Here is a 16,385-nt window from a genome sequence, read left to right on the forward strand (position 1 = left end):
CGGGCGATACCCGACTTTTCGCGATAATCGGCCGATTCCACTCGACTCGACTTCTAAGATAGTCGGGTTTCGCGAAACACGGCTCGACTCTAAAAAGGTCAAGGTCGCTCAACCCTAGTTGTCACTATTGCTATTTAATAAAAATTGACTTTTATACTTCATTCCCTGTCACTCTCTCATTGGTTCAACTTTCGGGTTTAGAGCTTTTCTCGTCTCTCTAGTGGTTTTCCACTATAATCGTGGCACTGATGGTGACCCTTTGCTCATATTGAAAAGAATATATATTATTTTTAATTTGTCACACATATTACTAAGGTGTCACTTCTGTGTCTTTTTACCAACATTGAGTTTGAGGAAGCAAAATGAGAAGAAGGAGGATATGGCTGATAGACACTCTGGGATTCTGGAGAGCAGAGAGATGACATCTGGGCCAGAGAGGTAGATCTGAGTGTCATCGGCATATAGATCACACTGGAAGCCATATTACTTTATGAGTTGTCCCAGGCCAAGGGTATAGATTGAGAAGAGAAGGGGTCCCAGGACAGAGCCTTGAGGGACACCAACAGAGAGGGGGCGAGATGAAGAGGTAGTATGGGAGTAGGAAACACTAAATGTGTCGTTGGTAAGGTATGAGAATATCAAGGATAGGGCGAGGTCTTTGAGACCAAAGGAAGAGAGGATCTGTAGTAGGAGGCAGTAGTCAACTGTGTCGAAGGCAGAGAACAGGTCTAGAAGAAGGGGTAGAGAGAATTGTCTCTTAGCTTTGGCTGTAAGTAAGTCATTCGTAAGTTTGGTCAGGGCAGTGTCAGTGGAATGGTGGGGACAGAAGCCAGATTGGAGGTTGTCGAAAAGAGAGTTAGATGCTCAAATAGTTTGGAAGCAAATGGGAGCAAAGATATGGGGCGGTAGCTGTACATAGCGTTCAGGTCAAGGGATGGCTTTCTGAGGATAGGTGTGATTGCGGCATGTTTGAAAGCAGAGGTGAAGGTGTTATGGCTGGCAATCAGGCAACACAGCGTGCAGTAATCAGCGCACATACAGAGATCTGGCAATAACCAAAAACAATAGGACGAGCTCTGAGACGTGGAATCTCTGTAGACTGCAGTACCTGATCTATTCTCACACAACTATAAGCAGCAGTGGATTGCGCCTAACAACTACCTATGCAACTCGGCACTGCCTGAGGAGCTGACTAGCCTGAAGATAGAAATACAAGCCTGACTTACCTCAGAGAAATACCCCAAAGGAATAGGCAGCCCCCCACATATAATGACTGTTAGCAAGATGAAAAGACAAACGTAGGAATGAAATAGATTCAGCAAAGTGAGGCCCGATATTCTAGACAGAGCGAGGATAGCAAAGAGAACTATGCAGTCTACAAAAAACCCTAAAACGAAAACCACGCAAAGGGGCAAAAAGACCCACCGTGCCGAACTAACAGCACGGCGGTGCACCCCTCTGCTTCTCAGAGCTTCCAGCAAAAGACAATAGCAAGCTGGACAGAAAAAAACAGAAAACAAACTAGAAGCACTTATCTAGCAGAGCAGCAGGCCCAAGGAAAGATGCAGTAGCTCAGATCCAACACTGGAACATTGACAAGGAGCAAGGAAGACAGACTCAGGTGGAGCTAAATAGCAAGGCAGCCAACGAGCTCACCAAAACACCTGAGGGAGGAAGCCCAGAGACTGCAATACCACTTGTGACCACAGAAGTGAACTCAGCCACAGAATTCACAACAGTACCCCCCCCTTGAGGAGGGGTCACCGAACCCTCACCAGAACCCCCAGGCCGACCAGGATGAGCCACATGAAAGGCACGAACAAGATCTGGGGCATGGACATCAGAGGCAAAAACCCAGGAATTATCTTCCTGAGCATAACCCTTCCATTTGACCAGATACTGGAGTTTCCGTCTAGAGACACGAGAATCCAAAATCTTCTCCACAATATACTCCAATTCCCCCTCCACCAAAACAGGGGCAGGAGGCTCCACAGATGGAACCATAGGTGCCACGTATCTCCTCAACAACGACCTATGGAATACATTATGTATGGAAAAGGAGTCTGGGAGGGTCAGACGAAAAGACACCGGATTGAGAATCTCAGAAATCCTATACGGACCAATAAAACGAGGTTTAAATTTAGGAGAGGAAACCTTCATAGGAATATGACGAGAAGATAACCAAACCAAATCCCCAACACGAAGTCGGGGTCCCACACGGCGTCTGCGATTAGCGAAAAGCTGAGCCTTCTCCTGGGACAAGGTCAAATTGTCCACTACCTGAGTCCAGATCTGCTGCAACCTGTCCACCACAGAATCCACACCAGGACAGTCCGAAGACTCAACCTGTCCTGAAGAGAAACGAGGATGGAACCCAGAATTGCAGAAAAATGGAGAGACCAAGGTAGCCGAGCTGGCCCGATTATTAAGGGCGAACTCAGCCAACGGCAAAAATGACACCCAATCATCCTGGTCAGCGGAAACAAAACATCTCAGATATGTTTCCAAGGTCTGATTGGTTCGTTCGGTCTGGCCATTAGTCTGAGGATGGAAGGCCGAGGAGAAAGATAGGTCAATGCCCATCCTACCACAAAAGGCTCGCCAGAACCTCGAGACAAACTGGGAACCTCTGTCAGAAACAATATTCTCAGGAATGCCATGTAAACGAACCACATGCTGGAAGAACAAAGGCACCAAATCAGAGGAGGAAGGCAATTTAACCAAGGGCACCAGATGGACCATTTTAGAAAAGCGATCACAGACCACCCAAATGACCGACATTTTTTGAGAAACGGGAAGGTCAGAAATGAAATCCATCGAAATATGTGTCCAAGGCCTCTTCGGGACCGGCAAGGGCAAAAGCAACCCACTGGCACGTGAACAGCAGGGCTTAGCCCTAGCACAAATTCCACAGGACTGCACAAAAGCACGCACATCCCGTGACAGAGATGGCCACCAGAAGGATCTAGCAACCAACTCCCTGGTACCAAAGATTCCTGGATGACCGGCCAGCACCGAACAATGAAGTTCAGAGATAACTTTACTAGTCCACCTATCAGGGACGAACAGTTTCTCGGCCGGACAACGATCAGGTTTATTAGCCTGAAATTTCTGCAACACTCTCCGCAAATCAGGGGAGATGGCAGACACAATGACTCCTTCCTTGAGGATACTCGCCGGCTCAGATAACCCCGGAGAGTCGGGCACAAAACTCCTAGACAGAGCATCCGCCTTCACATTTTTAGAGCCCGGAAGGTATGAAATCACAAAATCAAAACGAGCAAAAAATAACGACCAACGGGCCTGTCTAGGATTCAAGCGCTTGGCAGACTCGAGATAAGTCAAGTTCTTATGATCAGTCAATACCACCACGCGATGCTTAGCACCCTCAAGCCAATGACGCCACTCCTCGAATGCCCACTTCATGGCCAGCAACTCTCGGTTGCCCACATCATAATTACGCTCAGCAGCAGAAAATTTCCTGGAAAAGAAAGCACATGGTTTGAACACTGAGCAACCAGAACCTCTCTGTGACAAAACCGCCCCTGCACCAATCTCAGAAGCATCAACCTCGACCTGGAACGGAAGAGAAACATCAGGTTGACACAACACAGGGGCACAGCAAAAACAATGCTTCAACTCCTGAAAAGCTTCCACGGCAGCAGAAGACCAATTAACCAAATCAGCACCCTTCTTGGTCAAATCGGTCAATGGTCTGGCAATGCTAGAAAAATTACAGATGAAGCGACGATAAAAATTAGCAAAGCCCAGGAATTTCTGCAGACTTTTTAGAGATGTCGGCTGAGTCCAATCCTGGATGGCCTGAACCTTAACCGGATCCATCTCGATAGTAGAAGGGGAAAAGATGAACCCCAAAAATGAAACTTTCTGCACACCGAAGAGACACTTTGATCCCTTCACGAACAAGGAATTAGCACGCAGTACCTGGAAAACCATTCTGACTTGCTTCACATGAGACTCCCAATCATCTGAGAAGATCAAAATGTCATCCAAGTAAACAATCAAGAATTTATCCAGATACTCACGGAAAATGTCATGCATAAAAGACTGAAAAACAGATGGAGCATTGGCAAGTCCGAACGGCATCACCAGATACTCAAAATGACCCTCGGGCATATTAAATGCCGTTTTCCATTCATCTCCCTGCCTGATTCTCACCAGATTATACGCACCACGAAGATCAATCTTAGTAAACCAACTAGCCCCCTTAATCCGAGCAAACAAGTCAGAAATCAATGGCAAGGGATACTGAAACTTAACAGTGATCTTATTAAGAAGGCGGTAATCAATACACGGTCTTAGCGAACCATCCTTCTTGGCTACAAAAAAGAACCCTGCTCCCAATGGTGACGACGATGGGCGAATATGTCCCTTCTCCAGGGACTCCTTCACATAACTGCGCATAGCGGTGTGTTCAGGTACGGACAAATTAAATAAACGACCCTTAGGGAATTTACTACCAGGAATCAAATCGATAGCACAATCACAATTCCTATGCGGAGGTAGGGCATCAGACTTGGACTCTTCAAATACATCCTGAAAGTCCGACAAGAACTCTGGGATGTCAGAAGGAATGGATGACGAAATAGACAAAAATGGAACATCACCATGTACTCCCTGACAACCCCAGCTGGTTACCGACATAGAGTTCCAATCCAATACTGGATTATGGGTTTGTAGCCATGGCAACCCCAACACGACCACATCATGCAAATTATGCAGTACCAGAAAGCGAATAACTTCCTGATGTGCAGGAGCCATGCACATGGTCAGCTGGGCCCAGTACTGAGGCTTATTCTTGGCCAAAGGTGTAGCATCAATTCCTCTCAACGGAATAGGACACCGCAAAGGCTCCAAGAAAAATCCACAACGTTTAGCATAATCCAAATCCATCAGATTCAGGGCAGCGCCTGAATCCACAAACGCCATGACAGAATACGATGACAAAGAGCACATTAAGGTAATGGACAAAAGGAATTTGGACTGTACAGTACCAATAACGGCAGAGCTATCGAACCGCCTAGTGCGTTTAGGACAATTAGAAATAGCATGAGTGGAATCACCACAGTAGAAACACAGCCTGTTCAGACGTCTGTGTTCTTGCCGTTCTACTTTAGTCATAGTCCTGTCGCACTGCATAGGCTCAGGTTTACTCTCAGGCAGTACCGCCAGATGGTGCACAGATTTACGCTCGCGCAAGCGACGACCGATCTGAATGGCCAAGGACATAGACTCATTCAAACCAGCAGGCATAGGAAATCCCACCATTACATCCTTAAGAGCTTCAGAGAGACCCTTTCTGAACAAAGCCGCTAGTGCAGATTCATTCCACAGAGTGAGTACTGACCATTTCCTAAATTTCTGACAATATACTTCTACATCATCCTGACCCTGGCATAAAGCCAGCAGATTTTTCTCAGCCTGATCCACTGAATTAGGCTCATCGTAAAGCAATCCGAGCGCCAGGAAAAATGCATCAACATTACTCAATGCAGAATCTCCTGGTGCAAGAGAAAACGCCCAGTCCTGTGGGTCGCCGCGCAAAAAAGAAATAATAATCAAAACCTGTTGAATAGGATTACCAGAAGAATGAGGTTTCAAGGCCAAAAATAGCTTACAATTATTTCTGAAGCTCAGGAACTTAGTTCTGTCACCAAAAAACAAATCAGGAATCGGAATTCTTGGTTCTAGCATCGATTTCTGATCAATAGTATCTTGAATCTTTTGTACATTTACAACGAGATTATCCATTGAGGAGCACAGAGCCTGAATATCCATGTCCACAGCTGTGTCCTGAAGCACTCTAATGTCTAGGGGAAAAAAAGACTGAAGACAGAGCTAAGAAAAAAAAATGATGTCAGGATTTCTTTTTTCCCTCTATTGGGAATCATTGGTGAGGCTCCTTGTACTGTTATGGCTGGCAATCAGGCAACACAGCGTGCAGTAATCAGCGCACATACAGAGATCTGGCAATAACCAAAAACAATAGGACGAGCTCTGAGACGTGGAATCTCTGTAGACTGCAGTACCTGATCTATCCTCACACAACTATAAGCAGCAGTGGATTGCGCCTAACAACTACCTATGCAACTCGGCACTGCCTGAGGAGCTGACTAGCCTGAAGATAGAAATACAAGCCTGACTTACCTCAGAGAAATACCCCAAAGGAATAGGCAGCCCCCCACATATAATGACTGTTAGCAAGATGAAAAGACAAACGTAGGAATGAAATAGATTCAGCAAAGTGAGGCCCGATATTCTAGACAGAGCGAGGATAGCAAAGAGAACTATGCAGTCTACAAAAAACCCTAAAACGAAAACCACGCAAAGGGGCAAAAAGACCCACCGTGCCGAACTAACAGCACGGCGGTGCACCCCTCTGCTTCTCAGAGCTTCCAGCAAAAGACAATAGCAAGCTGGACAGAAAAAAACAGAAAACAAACTAGAAGCACTTATCTAGCAGAGCAGCAGGCCCAAGGAAAGATGCAGTAGCTCAGATCCAACACTGGAACATTGACAAGGAGCAAGGAAGACAGACTCAGGTGGAGCTAAATAGCAAGGCAGCCAACGAGCTCACCAAAACACCTGAGGGAGGAAGCCCAGAGACTGCAATACCACTTGTGACCACAGAAGTGAACTCAGCCACAGAATTCACAACAGGAAGGTACCAGAAGTTAATGATAGATTGGAGAGATGGGTTAGGGATGGGATTAGTGTAGTGGTGAGGTGGGGGAGCAGCTGGGATGGGATGGGGTCAAGTGCACAAGTGGTGAGGTGTGATTTGGAGAGAAGATGAGCAAGCTGTCCTTCAGTGATTTTGGAGAGGGAAGTTATGGGTTTAGGGCATTGGTCTGGCATACAAAGGGGTTGTGGTGGTCGGACAACAAAGACTTGCCTTGTTTGGTCTATCTTATTTTTGAAGTGCATGGCAAAGTTTTCGGCAGAGATTAGGGAAGTCGGAGAGGGCAGTGGTGGGTGGAGGAGTGCGTTAAAGGTTTTGAACAACTGTTTGGGGTTGTGGGACAGGGAAGATACAAGGGATGTAAAGTAGGCCTGTTTAGCAGAGGTGAGAACTGATTTGAATTCGAGTGTTGCTTGTTTGAGTGCAGTGAAATCATCTTGTGAATGCGTTTTCTTCCAACGTCATTCTGCAATTCTGGATAATTGACTAAGCTTTTTAGTGATGTTATTGTGCCAGGGTTGTCTATTGATTTGTCGCACTATACTATGCATGACAGGGGTGACAGAGTCGATGGCTGATGCCAGAGTGGCATTGAAGAAAGTAATGGCAGTGTCTGTGTTGTGGAGTGAAGCTATGGACGACAGTGGCTAAATAGAATCATTCTGAGGCAACGGAACAGAACAATAGTACCCCGCACTGCTGTGATAATTAGACCCTGTTATCTAAACAACCCTTTTTTTCAGGAGAGAGCCGACAGAATTCCTTTATATTCAACGGGGTGCAACTTTGCAAGTACAACATGAAAGTCCAAGACAAAATGCCATAGAAAAGAGAGTGTGTGAGGGTCTAGGTGTGCGATATTTCTGTGGAGGTGTGCATGTTGCTTGACATGAATGACAGGTGTGGAGGACAGTGATGAGAAAGTGAGTAGATGATGGTCAAATAGAGGGAGAAGGGACGTTGTAAAGTTAGATAGGGAGCAGAAACAGGTGAAGACCAGGTCTGATGTGTGTCCATCTGAGTGAGTGGCTGAGGAACACTGAGTAAGTCCAAAAGATGAAGTAAGGGACAGGAGTTTGGAGGCTGCTGACTGGTGGGTGTCAATGGGGATGTTGAAGTCACCCATGATCATGGCGGGAATGTCAGCAGAGAGAAAGTGAAGAAGCCAGTTGGAGAATTGGTCAATAAAGGCAGTGATCGGGCCAGGAAGTCGGTATATGATGGCCATTTGGAGGCTGGAGGGAGAGTAGATGCGGACAGAGTGGACTTCAAAAGAGTGTAGGATAAGGGAGGGTAGAGGTGGGATTGGGTTAAAGGTACAGTTAGAAGAAAGGAGAAGGCCCACTCCTCCACCATGTCTGTTGCCAGGGCCCATTGTTGATGTGGTTTTGGGCTGGTGGGGTGCCATGGTCTGGAGTCATGGTGACTCCGTCTTGCAGCATGGGTACTGTGAGACCCCAGGTCATCTGCCCTGCTGCTGCATTGCCACTGTGGTGGTGGTCGGCGCACGGCTCCACTCCTTGCGGGTGAGGGGGACTCCTTTCATTTGGTGTTGGTGCTGTGTGGCAGCCATTGTTGCTGTGATTTTGTGCTGGTGGAGCGGCATGGTCTGGAGACTCTGGGCCATCTGCTCTGCCGGTGCATGGCTGCTGTGGTGGTAGTCAGATCATGGTTCTGTTCTGTTAGGGCGGTAGGACCTACTACAAGGTTTGCTGTGACGTGGCAGTGGGCTTCATACAGTCTGTACCCCTGGTGATGATCGCCAAGGCGGTGACTGTATGATTGGTGAATGGGTCGACACTGCCCTCACAAATAACACACCAGACCATCCCATTTACATTATCTATTTCTCCATCCCATCAGATTATTTCCCTTCTTGTCATTCCCGAGGGAATAGAAAAGATCCTGCTAGGGATACCCTAGTTACGTTACCACTCTCCTCATATAGAGTGGTCCTCCGGGAGAATTTTGGGATGGAGTGAATCTTCTGAGGGCGGATGTCTGAGGGAGTGCATTCAGGTTGCCACTACAGAGGTACCTGCAGATCTTTCTTCTCTCCCCAAGCGCTTTTGGACCTATGCGGACGTGTTCTCCAAGAGGGCTGCGGGCAGAGCCTCCCCGGGGTCGGGTCTACGCCCTGTCTCTCCCGGAGACGGAGGCAATAACTCAATACATCCAGGAGAATTTAGCAAGAGGGTTCATTAGGAATTCAGTGTCACCTGCAGGGGCGGAGTTCTTCTTCGTGCAGAAGAAGAACGAAGAACTACGTCCATGCTTAGACTACAGGGGTCTTAACGCCATCACCGTTAAGAATAAGTACCCCTTGCCCATGATATCTGAGCTCTTCGATAGGCTATGGGGAGCAAGGGTATTTACTAAACTAGATCTGCGGGTACTTGCAACCTGATTCGCATCCGTTAGGGGGACGAATGGAAGATGGCTTCTAACACCAGAGATGGGCACTATGAATACCTGGTGATGCCCTTCAGGCTCTGTAATGCCCCAGCCATTTTCCAAGACTTTGTGAACAATATCTTCCGGGATATGCTCTCCTCTTCGGTGGTTGTCTATCTGGATGATATTCTCATCTACTCTCTAGATTTGGATTCCCACAAGAGAGATGTTTGCAAAGTCTTCGACCTTCTACGGGCAAACTCCCTCTACGCCAAGTTGGAGAAATGTGTGTTTGAGCAGGAGTCCTTACCTTTCCTTGGCTATATCATCTCCGCCAAGGGATTGGCTATGGATCCTGCCAAGCTACAGGTTGTGATGGACTGGCAGGAACACCATTCTGTCAAAGTGGTGCAGCGCTTTATGGGGTTCATTAATTATTATCGCCAGTTCATTCCTCACTTCTCAACTCTGGTAGCTCCCTTGGTAGCCCTTACCAGGAAGGGAGCAAATCCCAAATTGTGGTCGGAGGAGGTCTCCAAGGCTTTCCTCTCTATTAAGTCTCATTTTGCTAGCGCTCCCATCCTACATCACCCCGATGTAGATAAACCATTTATAATGGAGGTGGATGCCTCATCCGTCGGTGCTGGAGCAGTACTCTTCCAAAAGGATGCTCAAGGTCAGAAGCATCCTTGATTCTTTTTCTCCAAGACCTTCACACCCGCTGATAGGAATTACTCCATCAGGGACAGAGAGTTGCTACCTATGAAGCTGCCCTTCTCAGAGTGGAGATACCTCCTGGAGGGGGCTCGTTTTCCCTTCCAAGTGTATACCGACCACAAAAATGTGGTTTATTTGCAGACTACCTAGCAGTAGTGTTGAGCATTCCGATACCGCAAGTATCGGGTATCGGCCGATACTTGCGGTATCGGAATTCCGATACCGAGATCCGATACTTTTGTGGTATCGGGTATCGGTATCGGATACATAGAGATGTGTAAAATAAAGAATTAAAATAAAAAATATTGATATATTTACCTCTCCGGCGAACCCTGGTGAGTCCGCGGGTAACCGGCAGGCTTCGTTGTTCAAAATCAGCGCTTTTAGGACCTGAGAATCACGTCCCGGCTTCTGATTGGTCGCGGGCCGCCCATGTGACCGCCACGCGACCAATCACAAGCCGCGACGTCACCGCAAGCTATTAGCGCGCTCATTTTTGAAAAATGAGCGCGTTAATGACTTTCAAAGACGTAGCGGCTTGTGATTGGTCGCGGCCACGCGACCAATCACAAGCCGCGACGTCACCGCAAGCTATTAACGCGCTCATTTTTAAAAATGAGCGCGTTAATGGCTTTCAAAGACGTAGCGGCTTGTGATTGGCCGCGACCAATCACTAGCCGCGACGTCACCGCAAGCTATTAACGCGCTCATTTTTAAAAATGAGCGCGTTAATGGCTTTCAAAGACGTAGCGGGTAGTGACTGGTCGCGGCCACGCGACCAATCACAAGCCGCTACGTCTTTGAAAGTCATTAACGCGCTCATTTTTAAAAATGAGTGCGTTAATAGCTTGCGGTGACGTCGCGGCTTGTGATTGGTCGCGTGGCGGTCACATGGGCGGCCCGCGACCAATCAGAAGCCGGGACGTGATTCTCAGGTCCTAAAAGCGCTGATTTTGAACAAAGAAGCCTGCCGGTTACCCGCGCTGAGTTCAGGGGCCGCCGGAGAGGTAAATATATCAATATTTTTTATTTTAATTCTTTATTTTACACATCCCTATGGATCCCAGGGCCTGAAGGAGAGTTTCCTCTCCTTCAGACCCTGGGAACCATGAGAATACCTTCCGATACTTGATGTCCCATTGACTTGTATTGGTATCGGATATCGGTATTGGCGATATCCGATATTTTTCGGGTATCGGCCGATACTATCCGATACCGATACTTTCAAGTATCGGACGGTATCGCTCAACACTACCTAGCAGCCAAACTCTCGCCAGGCTAGATGGTCCTTGTTCTCCCGTTTCCACTTCACCCTCCATTATCTTTCCGGGAAGAAGAACATCCGTGCCAATGCTCTCTCACGCTTTGTAGTATCTTCAGTAGAGGAGGAAGAGGAGCCTCAGCTAATTATCCCTTCCGAGAGCCTGAGGACTGTGGCCCCGGTTTTGCTAGAGTTTGTGCCACCGGGCAAGACTTTTGGGCCATCTAATTTGCGACAGGAGGTTCTCTCTTGGCCTCACTCATCCAGGGTGGGTGGACATTTTAGGACCAATTGGACATCTGAGCTGCTGGCGAGGACGTGACTTCGGAGACTATATTCGGGCATGTGTCTCCTGCACCAAGAATAAGTCTCCTCGACAACAGCCAGCTGGGTTACTTTACCCCCTGCCGGTGGCGGACAGGCCCTGGGAGATGGTCAGGATGGACTTTGTGGTGGGCTTACCCAAGTCCCGTAGCTGCACCATTATTTGGGAAATCACTGACCATTTTTTCAAAATGGTGCACTTGGTGCCTCTTCTACAGCTATCTTCTGCACGGGCCTTGGCAGCGTTGTTTATTAAACACATGTGCCGGACAAAATTGTCAGTGACCGGTGTCCCCTGTTTGCTTCTTGGTTCTGAAGAGAGCTTTGTCGTCTACTCAGCATCGAGCTGAATCTCTCTTCAGCATGCCATCCTGAGACAAATGGGTTGGTAGAGAGGGCCAACCAGACCCTGGTCACATATCTGAGACATTCTGTTTCAGCCAGGCAGGATGACTGGGCATCCTTGCTACCGTGGGCAGAGTTTGCGCTGAAAAATGCCGTAGCTGACTCCACTGTGCAGACCCCATTCCTCCTTAACTACGGCCAGCATCCGCGGGTTCCTGTGCCTATGCCCATGTCTTCCGCCGACTCCAGGGTGGCAGACCTGGCTCTGGAGGCACGTGACATTTGGGACCGCACACAGGATGCCATCCAGGCTTTCAAGGAGAGAATGAGGGTCTCCGCTGATGCACTTTGGTGCCCCGCTCCGACCTTTGCTCCTGGCGACTTAGTGTGGCTCTCCGCCCGTAATATCAGGCTGCGAGTTGAGTCCACTAAATTTGCACCACACTACTTGGGTCCCTTCAAGGTCCTGGGACAGGTTAACCCTGTGGTCTACCGTCTGGCCCTTCCTCCACGCCTAGGTATCCCCGACTTCTTTCATGTGTCCATTCTAAAGCCCGTTCACATGTCCCGGTTTTCTGAGTCATCTGCCGGGACATTGGGTTCATCTACGGATGATTATGAGGTGAACGCTATCTTGGGGTGTAAGGTGGTATGTGGCAAAAAATTGTATTTGGTGGATTGGAGGGGTTATGGCCCAGAGGACATGTCCTGGGAGCCTGCTGAGCACATTCGGGCTCCACAGCTCATTGCTGCCTTCGACTTTAGTGAGGTCAAAGGAGGGGGGCCCTAGGGGCGTTAATGTTAGCTGTCGAGATCCCGCCACTGCACAAGGGGAATCTCGAACCACCTCCGCTGTGGTCTCTCACTCTCCTCCGGCCGCAGTGGAGCCTGCTCAGCAGAGACATCGGTCCCAATGCCTGGCTCGGACAGATACTGCACATTTGGTTACTGCTGCCCTTCCAGGTTCAGCCATTATAACCAGTACTGTTCAGCGGCGAGCAGGCACTCCTGGAACTAAGTCCTGCTTTTCTCCTTCTGAACATGCCCAAGGAAAGACCTCTCATTGGAGGTCGGGGGTCACACGCTTAGGCCCTGTAGAAGCTCCTATTGGTCCACTAGGAAGGTCCTGGAGAGCTACAGCTATGAAAGGCTAGTATAAACCTGTTATTGTGTGTGTGTGGTTGTATGCCTGTTCTGGTGATTGCTCCTTAATCAATCCCATTCCTAGTGATGTTGAATGCTCACGAATGTTGGAGTTAACTAGCACCTGACAGCGCTAATCTGTACAGAAGAGCACGATCTGTACTGCGTCTAACCAGCAGTGCCTGCCAGTGCGGTGCTGTACACACTCTGTGCAGCTATCTTCAATTACTCCTGACAATCGGTCAGTGTAGGGTGGGAGCTCCCGCTTGATCTCTGCATCTGACTCAGGGCATCCTCAGGTGTGGGATCAAAAGCCACCGAGGGTCAGAGTGGGATCAATCACCAGCATATTGGGGGTGAATTGCAGGGATCCCACTAGTATTAATTTGCTGCACTCTGTGACTGCTAACAGGGCACAGCAGTTGCTTGATTCCCTGTGACTCTGTGAAGCAACAAAGTTCGCTCCTGTACAGACCGGGTGACGGAACCTGTGTCTATTCTGGCATAGTACCACCATATCGTGCCGCCATTACCTAGCAGCAGGTTCCACTCCTGCACGGTGGACCCGGGCTGCGAACGCACCTTTACTATCGTTATATTTACTCGGTGCGTTCCGCCAGCCCTTATAGTGTGTGCCTACTCCCTACACAGACTCCCTATGCGACACATCCCGGCCATTTAGAATCCTGCCGGTCACTATCTCATTATCACCATTATAACCACAGATACGCCACCATGCATATCCTGAAGAACACACACAGCGCAACCGAGCTATAACAGGGTTCACTGCACTACACTATGCAGACTGCTGCGGGCTGATATTTATAGCATAGGAAGGGGCCATGGATACTGGCTCCTCTGGCTAAAAACATCTGCTCTCAGCTGCCCCAGAAAATGCGCATCTCTAAGATCTGCCAACTCTGGAACTTAGCCTAGCTCTTCCCACTTGCCCTGAAGCTCTGGGAAGTGGGGCAATAGTTAGGGGGTTGATGTCACTGCTAGGTGACATCAAGCACCAAGGTTAGTAATGAAGAGGCTAAAATTAAATTCCCCCATTACTAACCACATACAGAAAAAAGATCTTTAATTGAAAGAAAGACACAGATTCCTTTAACCCCTTCATGACCTTGGGATTTTTCGTTTTTCCGTGTTCGTTTTTCACTCCCCTCCTTCCCAGAGCCATAACTTTTTTATTTTTCCGTCAATTTGGCCATGTGAGGGCTTATTTTTTGCGGGACGAGTTGTACTTTTGAACGACATCATTGGTTTTAGCATGTCGTGTACTAGAAAACGGGAAAAAAATTCCAAGTGCGGTGAAATTGCAAAAAAAGTTCAATCCCACACTTGTTTTTTGTTTGGCTTTTTTGCTAGGTTCACTAAATGCTAAAACTGACCTGACATTATGATTCTCCAGGTCAGTACGAGTTCATTGACACCTAACATGACTAGGTTATTTTTTATCTAAGTGGTGAAAAAAATTCCAAACTTTGCTAAAAAAAAAAAAATAAATTGCGCCATTTTCCGATACCCGTAGCGTCTCCATTTTTCATGATCTGGGGTCGGTTGAGGGCTTATTTTTTGCGTGCCGAGATGACGTTTTTAATGATAGCATTTTGGTGCTGATACATTCTTTTGATCGCCCGTTATTGCATTTTAATGCAATGTCGTGGCGACCAAAAAAACGTAATTCTGGCGTTTTGCATTTTTTTCTCGCTACGCCGTTTAGTGATCAGGTTAATGCTTTTTTTTATTTGATAGATCGGGTGATTCTGAGCGCGGCGATACCAAATATGTGTAGATTTGATTTTTTTTAATTCATTTATTTTGATTGGGGCGAAAGGGGGGTGATTTAAACTTTCATCTTTTTTTTATTTTTTTCACATTTTTTTTAACTTTTTTTTTTTACTTTTGCCATGTTTCAATAGCCTACATGGGAGGCTAGAAGCAGGCACAACGCGATCGGTTCTGCTACATAGCAGCGATCATCAGATCCCTGCTATGTAGCAGAATTACAGGTGTGCTGTGAGCTCCGACCACAAGGTGGCGCTCACAGCTGCCGAGGATCAGTAACCATAGAGGTCTCAAGGACCTCTATGGTTACCATTCTGAAGCATCGCCGACCCCCGATCATGTGACGGGGGTCGGCGATGACGTCATTTCCGGCCGCCCGGCCAGAAATGGTAGTTAAATGCCGCTGTCTGCGATTGACAGCGGCATTTAACTAGTTAATAGGTGTGGGCAGATCGCGATTCTGCCCGCGCCTATTACGGGCACATGTCAGCTGTTCAAAACAGCTGACATGTGCCGGCTTTGATGCGGGCTCACCGCGGAGCCCTGCATCAAAGCAGGGGATCTGACCTCGGACATACTATCCCGTCCGAGGTCAGATAGGGGTTAATATTCTTAATTTAACCATACTTATGACCTCGCCTAATTCCACCAAAGCCCTCGATCTCCTGTAATAAAAGTAAAAATAAAAAACATCAATATACCATACCTGTTCATCGTTCTGTCCCATGCCACAATCCATGCCTGGGGATCAACAGTTTTCAACCTGCACGGTGCCAAGATGTGCCCAACCCGGCTGAAAACCACTGGTGAATGAGCTGCTGGGAGTGCAGCTTCAAAGACTGGCATAACACCAATACGACGGAAGTTGCCAGTACAACTGTTAAGTCTTCAGGAGACTGGTTGTTTTTTAATGACTCTGCCGATAACCCCAAAAAGGTTATTTGCACCAACTGGCAGGCCAGCATCAGCAGGGGTAGCAAAACTACCAGCCTGACCACCACCAGCATTATCAGGCATATGGCAGCGAAGCACCAGACTTTGTGGGCCGAACCCCAGGCTCCAGGAACAGTGTCTGTGTTATTAGTTATGATGATTTTACTTCTTTATTTTCTATCTCTGATTTCTACTGTTTTAGGTTCCCATGTCTACATGCTCTGAACACTGTCCTCCGGGTTTCCAAAGAACTCTAAAACCAGGATCACATAAATGCTGCTTTCTATGTATGAAATGCTCAGAGGGAGAAATATCCAATAAAACAGGTAAAAATCTTAACATAAATTCATACAATTTAAATGTAACAACATTATGATTGTTTAAAAAAGAGGAAAGACACATATGAAAGATTGATTGCACTTCCTAAATTTTAATAATATGAATATTTATTATAAAACAAACATAAAAGTTTAAAAAAACAAACAAATAAAAACATTAAAAAATGTTCACATTGCATCAGAACTTACCAAGGAAATAAACAACCCATATGGCCAGCATCATAACCAGTATAGCCATGTAAACGTAATAAATATCCAAAATAATGTAAATGGACATTACCCCTAAATGACTCAATGGACATTACCCCTAAATTATTCAATACACACATCCAGATGATATAATACATAAATAATGCAGTATTGAAACATTAAAAATGAATTAAGCATTAAGATTCGCAATAAACCCTATTAACCCCTTTACCCCCAAGGGTGGTTT

The 16,385-nt window shown here is 47.2% G+C and overlaps 1 protein-coding gene across 1 annotated transcript in view; it reads left to right on the forward strand.

The window, feature by feature from the left end:
- LOC138657387 (vomeronasal type-2 receptor 26-like) overlaps nt 1-16,385 on the forward strand; it is a 200,963-nt gene that overhangs the window by 164,713 nt on the left and 19,865 nt on the right. The window lies entirely within an intron of this gene.

Source organism: Ranitomeya imitator, chromosome 1, assembly GCF_032444005.1.
Source record: "Ranitomeya imitator isolate aRanImi1 chromosome 1, aRanImi1.pri, whole genome shotgun sequence".
Lineage (NCBI taxonomy): Eukaryota > Metazoa > Chordata > Amphibia > Anura > Dendrobatidae > Ranitomeya > Ranitomeya imitator.